Raw genomic sequence first — 12,330 nt, forward strand, 5'->3', positions numbered from 1 at the left:
ACAAAAGCAAAAATAAACTATTGGGACTCCATCAACATAAAAATCTTTTGCCCAGCAAAGGCAACAATCAACAAAGGTAAAAGGCAGCCTACTGAAAGGGAGAAGATATTTGCAAAGGACATATGCGATAAAGGGTTAGTATCTAAAATATATAAGGAACTTATGAAGCACACACCCCCAAAAATGAATAATCTAATTAGAAGTGGACAGAAGACATGAATAGACATTTTTCCAAAAAAGACATATAGATGGCCAACAGACACATGAAAAGATGCTCAATATCTCTTATCAGGGAAATGCAAACCAAAACTACAATTAGATACTACCACATACCTGTCAGAATGGCTAACATCAACAACACAAGAAAGAGCAGGTGTTGGCAAGGATGTGGAGAAAAGGGAGCCCTCGTTCACTGTTGATGGGAATGCAAACTGGTGCAGCCACTGTGGAAAACAGTATGGAGGTTCCTCAAAAAGTTAAAAATACAACTATCCTATGATCCAGCAATCACACCACTGGGTATTTACCCAAAGAATACAAATATACTATATCAAAGGGATCCATGCATCCCAATGTTTATAGCAGCTTTATCTACACTAACAAAGATATGGAAATAGCCCAGGCATCCACTGATTGATGAATAGATAAAGAAGTCACACACTCACACACACACACAGGAATATTATTCGGCCAGAGGAAGACTGAAATCTTGCCATTTGCAATGACACAGATGGAGCTAGAGAGTATTATGTTAATCAAAATCAGTCAGAGGAAGACAAATACCATATGACTTCACTCATATGTGGAATTTAAGCAACAGAACAAATCAGCAAAGGTAAAAAAAAAAAAAAAAAGAGAGAGAGAGAGAGAGGGAGGCAAACCAAGAAACAGACTCTTAACTATAGAGAACAAAGGATGGTTACCAGAAAGATGGGGGGGATGGGTGAATAGGAGATGGGGATTAAGAAGTGCACTTGTGATGTGCACTGGATGATGTATAGAAGTAGTGAATCATTATATTGTACATCTGAAACTAATATTACACTCTATGTTAACTGGAATTTAAATAAAAACTATGAAAATAAGAAAACAATCCCTTTTATATAATTGTACCAAAAAATAAAATACCCAAGAATAAACTTAACCAAGTAAGTTAGATCTGTTCTCTGAAAACTATAAAACACTGCTGAAAGCAATTAAAGATGACACAAATGGAAAGATACCCCATGCTTCTGGGTTGGTAGAATATTGTTAAAATGTCCCTACTACCCAAAGCATTCTAGAGATTCAGTGCAATCTCTAACAAAATGCCAACAGCATTTTTCAGAAAACTAGAACAAACAATCCTAAAATTTGTATGGAACCACAAAAGACTCCAAAATGCCAAAGGAATCTTAAGAAGAACAAAGCTAGAGGTATCACAATTCCAGATTTCAAGATAAACTCCAAAGCTATAGTGATCAAAATAGTATGATACTGGTACAAAAACAGACATAGAGCAATAGGAAAGAATAGACAACCCAGAAATAAACCCATGCTTCTAGGGTCAGTTAATCTGTGACAAAGGAGGCAAGAATATACAATGGGGGGAAAGACAGTCTCTTCAATAAATGGTGCTGGGAAAACTAGACATCCACGTGCAAAAGAATGAAACTGGACCGTTTTTTATACAATACACAAAAATAAGCTCAAAATGGGTTAAAGACTTAAATGTGAGACATGAAATCATAAAAGTTCTAGAAAAAAAAAAAAACAGGCTGTAATTTCTTCAACATTGACCTCAGCAACATTTTTCTAGATAGGTCTCCCCAGGCAAGGGAAAAAAAGCAAAAATTACAGGGACTATAGCAAAATAAAAAGTTTTTGCACAGTAAAGGAAACCATCAGCAAAACAAAGGTAAAACTCCTGAATAGGAGAAGATAGTGATAAATGAGATATTCAATAAGGGGTTAATATCCAAAATATGTAAAGAACTTAAACAACACCAAAAAAAACCTCCCCAAATAATCCAACTTAAAAACACACAGAAGATCTAAATAGACATTTTCCAAAGAAAACATACAGATGGCCAACAGACACATGAAAAGATGCTCAACATCACTGATCATTAGGGAAATGCAAATCCAAACCACAATGATATATCCTCATACACCTGTCAGAATGGCTAGAATCAAAAAGAAGTAAATGTCAGTGAGGATGTGGAGTAAATGGAGCCGTGTGCACTGTTGGTGGGAATGTAAGTTGGTGCAGCCACTGTGGAAAACTGTATGGAGGTTCCTCAAAAATTAAAAATAGAAATATCATATGATCCAGTAGTTCTACTACTGGGTCACCCAGAGAAAAGGAAAACACTAATTCAAAAAGATATATGCACCCCTATGTTCATTGCAGCATTATTTCAAATAGACGTGCTATGGAAGCAACTCAAGTGTCCATCAACAAATATTACCTGTCAATTATATCAATAAAGTTGGAAAAAAAAAAAGCTGCACTTTATAAAAATAAAATAATATGAAAATGTTACAGATAGTTACAATAAAGTAATGGATAATTTCAGAAGAGATATGGAAGCTTAAGAAAGCAATCAAATAGAGATCTTAAGTGGACAAGTACAATAGCTAAAACTAAAAAAAAAAAATCATGGATGGGATTAACAGGCTGTGTCCAACCAAAGAAAGTAGTCATAAACTTAGACACATTAATAGTATTTATCCCAGACTAAGAACAGAGGAATGAGAAAGCAAATTGGGGGAAAAAGACCCTGTAATTGAACCCCAGAAGAAGAAAGCAAGAGTTAAAAAACACATTTGAAGTATATTGGCCAACTCAACACCCAAAGAACAAAGAATCCAATCAAGAAATGGGCAGATGAATAGACATTTTTCCAAAGATGACATCCAAATGGCCAACAGACACATGAAAAAGTGCTCAACATCGCTCAGCATCAGGGAAATCCAAATCAAAACCTCAATGAGATACCACCTCACACCAGTCAGAATGACGAAAATGAACAAGTCAGAAAACGACAGATGTCGGCAGGGATGCGGAGAAAGGGGAACCCTCCTACACCGTTGGTGGGAATGCAAGCTGGTGCAGCCACTCTGGAAAACAGTATGGAGGTTCCTCTGGAAAACAGTATGGAGGTTCCTCAAAAAGTTGAAAATAGAGCTACCATACGATCCAGCAATTGCACTACTGGGTATTTACCCCAAAGATACAAATGTAGTGATCCGAAGGGGTACGTGCACCGCAGTGTTTATAGCAAATGTCCACAATAGCCAAACTATGGAAAGAGCCCAGATGTCCATCAACAGATGAATGTATAAAGAAGATGTGGTAAATATATATGCAATGGAATATTATGCAGCCATCAAAAAACCTGAAATCTTACCATTTGCAATGACATGGATGGAACTAGAGGGTATTATGCTAAGCGAAGTAAGTCAATCAGAGAAAGACATACATCATATGATCTCACTGATAGGAGGAATTCTTAGTCTCAGGAAACAAACTGAGGGTTGCTGGAGGGGTGGGGGGTGGGAGGGACGGGGTGGCTGGTGATAGACACTGGGGAGGGTATGTGCTCTGGTAAGCGCTGTGAATTGTGTAAGACTGATGAATCACAGACCTGTACCTCTGACACAAATAATACATTATATGTTAAAAAAAAAAAAAGAAGAAGATAGTAGGAAGGGAAAAATGAAGGGGGGGGGGATCAGAGGGAGAGACGACCATGAGAGACTGTGGACTCTGAGAAACAAATACAGGGTTCTAGAGGGGAGGGGAGGGATGGGTTAGCCTGGTGATGGGTATTAAAGAGGGCACGTATTGAATGGAGCACTGGGTATTATACGCAAACAATGAATCATGGAACACTACATCAAAAATAAATTTAAAAAAATGTTATGAAGTATATTGGCCAAACTTTTTCAAACTGTCCTCAAAATCATCAATGCACAGGTCCAAGAAGCCCAGAAAATCCCAGTCAGAACAAATACAAAGAAAATCACACCTGAGCATATTGTAGTCAAACTGCTGTCAACCAAAATAAAAGAAAAGCCTTAAAAGCACTCAGTGGAGGAGAGGAGACATACAGTAGAACCCAGGGAAGGAGGACAGCAGATTTATTATAAAGAAAGACATAAAACAAAAAACAAACAAACAAAAAACCAATGGAGACTCAAAAGATAAAGGAATGACATCTTAAAGTGTCCAGGCAGAGGGTCAACTGTGGGGAGGTACTATTACATAGATTCCACCACGAAGTATAAAATATATTTTTAAAAATAAAGAAAAAAATAAGGACAGTTTTCAGACAAACAATAGCTCAGAAAATATATTCAGAACAAACAAACAAACAAAAAGAAATGCTAAAGGAAGTTCTTTAGGTTGGTTATGAATACCACCAATGAACAAATATTTAAGGGAAGCAGGAGAGCAGTAGAAATAGTAAATATTTAAAGTTTTATTTTCTTTTCTCAATTTGTATAGACTGTAATGGACGTTTTAGAGCAAAATGAACAACAAAATCAAGATTGGTAAAGTAGGGGTAAAAATATATGATGACAGCACAAAGACAGGATGGGAACACACTGTTTTAGGCTTACATGTTGTTTATTACATTATAAATGAAGTGATATGTTAATAACATATTAGATTGTTAGTAACAGTATTAGAGTAATCATAAAAAAATTTAAGAAGACTAATACAGGAGATAGGTTTAAAAAAAATCCAAAACTTTGACTAAACCAAGAGAAGACAGAAAGGACCAAGAACTGAAGTACAGAAACAATAAATTACATGCTGCTATAATTAACCCCATCTCAATACTTCTATTAAATGCAAATGACTTACACGTTCCAATTTATAAAATAGCTTTTTTGTGATGAGGATTTTTAAGATCCACTCTCTTAGCCACTTTCCAATTTGCAATGCAGTATTATTAACTATAGCCACCATGCTGTGCATTATACCCCTATGACTTATTTATTTCATACCTGGAAGTTTGTACCTTTTGACTCCTTTCATCCATCTTGCCTGCAACCCCTGCCTCTGGCAACAAGCTGTCTGTTCTCTATGAGCTTAGCTTTTTAAAAATAGTTTATTATTTTTTTTGTAGATTCCACCTATAAGTGAGATCACATGGTATTTGTCTCTCTTGGTCTTTTTTCACTTAGAATAATGCCCTCAAAATCCATTCATGTGGGGGTATGCCGTTCCCACACAGGTTTCCTCCTTTCTCTCGGCCTCTGTAAGTGCTAATGCTTCAGACAGTGGCTTGAGTTCTGGAGTGAAGATGGCAGGGAGTGGACTCCATAGGCCACAGGACGTGAACTATGAGCAAAAAGAGATCGAAGAAAAGAAGAGCAACAACTCTCTGAACAGAAAAGCGACCACTTTCTGGAAGGTAGGACGTGTGGAGAAGTGAATCCCAGGCGAAATTCGGGAGGATAGACGGCGGGGGAGGGGCCTCCGCCGGCCGCTTCTGGCAAGTGATAGAACCACGGAGCACAAAATCGGAACTTTTAGAAGTCTGCTCCGCTGAGGGACGTCACTCCGGTGGCTAAGTGGGGGGTGGGACATTGTGGTCTCAGGACCCTCGGGGTCACAGGAATACTGGGGGTGCCTGAATGCGGCAGAGCTCCCAGGTATCGGAGCAGGGAAGCCGGCTGCAGAGACGGAGCCCAGGTGCGGGCTCTCAGCTTGGGGTTGCCATAAACCGTGATCTGCGGCACAGGGGGGCCACTGCTCCTCCAGCAGGGACCCAACAAGCGGCAGATCCGGGGAGAGTCACCTTCTTCCCCTGGGAGGAGAGGTGTGGGAGCGCACTGCGGGGATCTGCTGGGTTTGGAGACTCCACACGGGGTCGGGTGCCAGAGATAGAAACGCTCGGTCACAGGCCGGGTGAGCACGGAGTGCGGCTGGAGACCGGGGAGATGGGAGTGACTGACCGCTTTTCTCTGGGGGCTCACCGAGGAGCGGGCCCGAGTTCTCGGCTCCTCCGAGGCAGAGATTGGGAGGCCGCCATTTTCACTCTCTGCCTCCAAAGCTGTACTGAAAGCCTGCAGGGAACAAAAGCTCCAGAGAGCAAACCCGAGCAGATTACTTAGTCCAGACCAGGCAAGGGCGGGGCAATTCCACCTCCGGCAAAGACTTTTGGAAACCACGGCAACAGGTCCCTCCCCCAGAAGATCAGCGAGAACAGCCAGCCAAGACCAAGTTTACCGATCAATGAGAACGGCAGAACTCCAGTGCTAGGGGAATAATGCACATAGAATTCATGGCTTTTTCCCCATGACTCTTTAGTCTTTCAAAGTTACTTTTTTTTTTTAACGGTCTTTTTTTTTTTTTTTTGAATTTTTCTTTTTCCCTTTTTCAACCAACATCTTATCAATCCCTTTTTTAAAAAAAACATTTTTATTTTTCATTTTTAGAGTCATATTCTATCCCTTCATAGTAGTTACCCGTATTTTTGGCATATATATATGAGTTGTTCTCTCTTTAAAATTTTGAGATAGTTTCTTCTAACAGATCAGAATATACCCTAAATCCCTATTGTATGGTTTTTTTCTACTCCCCTGCCTGATCACATTCTCTCCCTTTTTCTTTTTTAAATCCTCTTCTTCCTTTTTTCAAACAACTTCTTACCAATTCCTTTTATAAAATTTTTTATAATTTCCATCTTTACAGTCATATTCCATCCCTTCATCATATCAACCCTTATTTTTGTACATATATAAGTTTTTCTTTCTTTAAAATTTTGGGAGGCACTTTCTTCTAACAGACCAAATACACCCAAAATCTAGTGTGTGGCACTGATCTATATGCCAGCCTGATCATATTTGATCACATTCTGTTTTTGTTTTGTTTTGTTTTTGTTTGTTTTTATCTTTATCTTTTTCTTTTCCTTCTTTTTTTCTTTTTCTTTTTTCTCTCTTTCCCTTTCTTTTCCCACTGCTTCAGGTCTTTTCTGATTTGTTTAGAGTATATTTTCTGGGAACATTGTTACCCTGTTAGCATTTTGTTCTCTCATTAATCTATTCTCCTCTGGACAAAATGACAAGATGGAAAAAATCACCTCAACAAAAAGAACAAGAGGTAGTACCGACTGCCAGGGACCTACTCAATACGGACATTAGTACGATGTCAGATCTAGAGTTCAGAATCATCACTTAAAAGATACTAGCTGGGCTTGAAAAAAGCATGGAAGTTATTAGAGAAACCCTTTCTGGAGAAGTAAAAGAACTAAAATCTAACCAAGTAGAAATCAAAAAGGCTATTAATGAGGTGCCATCAAATATGGGGGCGCTAACTGCTAGGATAAATGAGGCAGAAGAGAGAATCAGTGATATAGAAGACCAAATGATGGAAAATAAAGAAGCTGAGAAAAAGAGAGATAAACAACTACTGGATCACGAGGGCAGAATTCGAGAGATAAGTGATACCATAAGACGAAACAACATTAGAATAATTGGGATCCCAGAAGAAGAAGAAAGAGAGAGAGAGGGGCAGAAGGTATAATGGAGCAAATTACAGCAGAGAACTTCCCTAATTTGGGAAAGGAAACAGGCATCAAAATCCAGGAAGCACAGAGAACCCCTCTCAAAATCAATAAAAATAGGTCAGCACCCCGACATCTAATAGTAAAACTCACAAGTCTCAGAGACAAAGAGAAAATCCTGAAAGCAGCTTGGGACAAGAGGTCTGTAACCTACAATGGTAGAAACATTAGATTGGCAACAGACCTATCCACAGAGACCTGGCAGGCCAGAAAGGACTGGCATGATATATTCAGAGCACTAAATGAGAAAAATATGCAGCCAAGAATACTATATCCAGCTAGGCTGTCACTGAAAATAGAAGGAGAGATAAAAAGCTTCTAGGACAAACAAAAACTAAAGGAATTTGCAAACACAAAACCAGCCCTACAAGAAATCTTGAAAGGGGTCCTCTAAGCAAAGAGAGAGCCTAAAAGCAACATAGACCAGAAAGGAACACAGACAATATACAGTAACAGTCACCTTACAGGCAATACAATGGCACTAAATTCTTATCTTTCAATAGTTACCCTGAATATAAATGGGCTAAATGCCCCAATCAAAAGACACAGGCTGTCAGATTGGATTAAAAAACAAGACCCATCGATATGCTGTCTGCAAGAGACTCATTTTAGACACAAAAACACCTCCAGATTGAAAGTGAGGGGGTGGAAAACCATTTACCATGCTAATGGACACCAAAAGAAAGCTGGGGTGGCAATTCTTATATCAGACAAATTAGATTTTAAACCAAAGACTGTAATAAGAGATGAGGAAGGACACTATATCCTACTTAAAGGGTCTATCCAACAAGAAGATCTAACAATTGTAAATATCTATGCCCCTAACATGGGAGCAGCCAATTACATAAGGCAATTAATAACAAAAGCAAAGAAACACATTGACAACAATACAATAATAGTGGGGGACTTTAACACCCCCCTCACTGAAATGGACAGATCGTCTAAGCAAAAGATCAACAGGGAAATAAAGACTTTAAATGACACACTGGACCAAATGGACTTCACAGACATATTCAGAACATTCCATCCCAAAGCAACAGAATACACATTCTTCTCTAGTGCCCATGGAACATTCTCCAGAATCGATCACATCCTAGGTCACAATTCAGGTCTCAACTGGTACCAAAAGACTGGGATCATTCCCTGCCTATTTTCAGACCACAATGCTTTGAAACTAGAACTCAATCACAAGAGGAAAGTCGGAAAGAACTCAAATACATGGAGGCTAAAGAGCATCCTACTAAAGAATGAATGGGTCAATCAGGAAATTAAAGAAGAATTAAAAAAATTCACGGAAACCAATGAAAATGAAAATACAACTATTCAAAATCTTTGGGATGCAGCAAAGGCAGTCCTAAGAGGAAAGTATATAGCAATACAAGCCTTTCTCAAGAAACAAGAAAGGTCTGAAGTACACAACCTAACCCCACACCTAAAGGAGCTGGAGAAAGAACAGCAAATAAAGCCTAAACCCAGCAGGAGAAGAGAAATAATAAAGATCAGAGCAGAAATCAATGAAATAGAAACTAAAAGAACAGTAGAACAGATCAACGAAACTAGGAGCTGGTTCTTTGAAAGAATTAACAAGATTGATAAACCCCTGGCCAGACTTATCAAAAAGAAAAGAGAAATGATCCAAATCAACCCAATCATGAGTGAAAGAGGAGAGATCACAACCAACACCAAAGAAATACAAACAATTATAAGAACATATTATGAGCAACTCTATGCCAGCAAATTAGATAACCTGGAAGAAATGGATGCATTCCTAGAGATGTATCAACTACCAAAACTGAACCAGGAAGAAATAGAAAACCTGAACAGACCTATAACCACTAAGGAAATTGAACCAGTCATCAAAAATCTCCCAAAACACAAAAGCCCAGGGCCAGATGGCTTCCCAGGGGAATTCTACCAAACATTTCAAGAAGAATTAATACCTATCCTTCTGAAACTGTTCCAAAAAATAGAAATGGAAGGAAAACTTCCAAACTCATTTTATGAGGCCAGCATTACCTTGATCCCAAAACCAGACAAAGACCCCATCAAAAAGGAGAACTACAGACCAATATCCCTGATGAACATGGATGCAAAAATTCTCACCAAAATACTAGCCAATAGGATCCAACAGTACATTAAAAGGATTATTCACCATGACCAAGTGGGATTTATCCCTGGGCTGCAAGGTTGGTTCAACATCCGCAAATCAATCAACGTGATACAATACATTAACAAAAGAAAGAACAAGAATCATATGATCCTCTCAATAGATACAGAAAAAGCATTTGACAAAGTACAGCATCCTTTCTTGATCAAAACTCTTCAGAGTATAGGCATAGAGGGTACATACCTCAATATCATAAAAGCCATCTATGAAAAACCCACAGTGAATATCATTCTCAATGGGGAAAAACTGAGAGCTTTCCCCCTAAGGTCAGGAACGCAGCAGGGATGTCCACTATCACCAAAGCTATGCAACATAGTATTAGAAGTCCTAGCCACAGCAATCAGACAACAAAAAGAAATAAAAGGCATCCAAATTGGCAAAGAAGAAGTCAAACTCTCACTCTTTGCAGATGATATGATACTATATGTGGAAAACCCCAAAGACTCCACCCCAGAACTGCTAGAACTCATACAGGAATTCAGTAAAGTGGCAGGATATAAAATCAATGCACAGAAGTCAGTGGCATTCCTATACACCAACAACAAGACAGAAGAAAGAGCAATTAAGGAGTCAATCCCATTTACAATTGCACCCAAAACCATAAGATACCTAGGCATAAATCTAACCAAAGAGGCAAAGGATCTGTACTCAGAAAACTATAAAATACTCATGAAAGAAATTGAGGAAGACACAAAGAAATGGAAAAACGTTCCATGCTCATGGATTGGGAGAACAAATATTGTGAAGATGTCAATACTACCTAGAGCAATCTACACATTCAATGCAATCCCCATCAAAATACCATCCACTTTCTTCAAAGAAATGGAACAAATAATCCTAAAATTTGTATGGAACCAGAAAAGACCCCGAATAGCCAGAGGAATGTTGAAAAAGAAAAGCAAAGCTGGTGGCATCACAATTCCGGACTTCCAGCTCTATTACAAAGCTGTCATCATCAAGACAGTATGGTACTGGCACAAAAACAGACACATAGATCGATGGAACAGAATAGAGAGCCCAGAAATGGACCCTCAACTCTATGGTCAACTAATCTCTGACAAAGCAGGAAAGAATGTCCAATGGAAAAAAGACAGTCTCTTCAACAGATGGTGTTGGGAAAATTGGACAGCCACATGCAGAAGAATGAAACTGGACCATTTCCTTACACCACACACAAAAATAGACTCCAAATGGTTGAAAGACCTCAATGTGAGACAGGAGTCCATCAACATCCTAAAGGAGAACACAGGCAGCAACCTCTTCGACCTCAGCCACAGCAACTTCTTCCTAGAAACATCGCCAAAGGCAAGGGAAGCAAGGGCAAAAATGAACTATTGGGACTTCATCAAGATAAAAAGCTTTTGCAAAGCAAAGGAAACAGTCAACAAAACCAAAAGACAACTGACAGAATGGGAGAAGATATTTGCAAATGACATATCAGATAAAGGGCTAGTATCCAAAATCTATAAAGAACTTACCAAACTCAACACCCAAAGAACAAAGAATCCAATCAAGAAATGGGCAGAAGACATGAACAGACATTTTTCCAAAGAAGACATCCAAATGGCCAACAGACACATGAAAAAGTGCTCAACATCGCTCGGCATCAGGGAAATCCAAATCAAAACCTCAATGAGATACCACCTCACACCAGTCAGAATGGCTAAAATTAACAAGTCAGGAAACGACAGATGTTGGTGGGGATGCGGAGAGAGGGGAACCCTCCTACGCTGTTGGTGGGAATGCAAGCTGGTGCAGCCACTCTGGAAAACAGTATGGAGGTTCCTCAAAAAGTTGAAAATAGAGCTACCATATGATCCAGCAATTGCACTACTGGGTATTTACCCCAAAGATACAAAAGTAGAGATCCGAAAGGGTACGTGCTCCCCAATTTTTATAGCAGCAATGTCCACAATAGCCAAACTGTGGAAAGAGCCAAGATGTCCATCAACAGATGAATGGATAAAGAAGATGTGGTATATATATATACAATGGAATATCATGCAGCCATCAAAAGGAATGAGATCTTGCCATTTGCAACAACGTGGATGGAACTGGAGGGTATTATGCTGAGTGAAATAAGTCAAACAGAGAAAGACATGTATCATATGACCTCACTGATATGAGGAATTCTTAATCTCAGGAAACAAACTGAGGGTTGCTGGAGTGGGGGGTGGGGTGGGAGGGATGGGGTGACTGGGTGATAGACACTGGGGAGGGTATGTGCTCTAGTAAGCGCTATGAATTGTGCAAGACTGTTGAATCTCAGATCTGTACCTCTGAAACAAATAATGCAATATATGTTAAGAAAAAAAAAAGAAGAAGATAGCATGAGGGGAAGAATGAAGGGGGGGAATTCGGAGGGGTAGATGAACCATGAGAGATGATGGACTCTGAAAAACAAACTGAGGGTTCTAGAGGGGAGGGGGGTGGGAGGATGGGTTAGCCTGGTGATGGGTATTGAGGAGGGCATGTTCTGCATGGAGCACTGGGTGTTATGCACAAACAATGAATCATGGAACACTACATCTAAAACTAATGATGTAATGTATGGGGATTAACATAACAATAAAAAAATAAAAGTAAACTTAAAAAAAATCC

General features: G+C 39.2%; 2 long non-coding RNA genes across 2 annotated transcripts in view; one reads left to right on the forward strand and one right to left on the reverse strand.

The window, feature by feature from the left end:
* Positions 1-12,330, forward strand: part of LOC144380180 (uncharacterized) — a 141,474-nt gene that overhangs the window by 117,269 nt on the left and 11,875 nt on the right. The window contains exon 3 of the long non-coding RNA XR_013444025.1: positions 5,229-5,408. This is a non-coding gene — a long non-coding RNA (uncharacterized LOC144380180). The remainder of the gene's footprint in view (positions 1-5,228; positions 5,409-12,330) is intronic.
* Positions 1-12,330, reverse strand: part of LOC144380181 (uncharacterized) — a 94,660-nt gene that overhangs the window by 71,957 nt on the left and 10,373 nt on the right. The gene's annotated exons all lie outside the window — the stretch shown is intronic.

This window comes from Halichoerus grypus, chromosome 15, assembly GCF_964656455.1.
Source record: "Halichoerus grypus chromosome 15, mHalGry1.hap1.1, whole genome shotgun sequence".
Taxonomy (NCBI): domain Eukaryota; kingdom Metazoa; phylum Chordata; class Mammalia; order Carnivora; family Phocidae; genus Halichoerus; species Halichoerus grypus.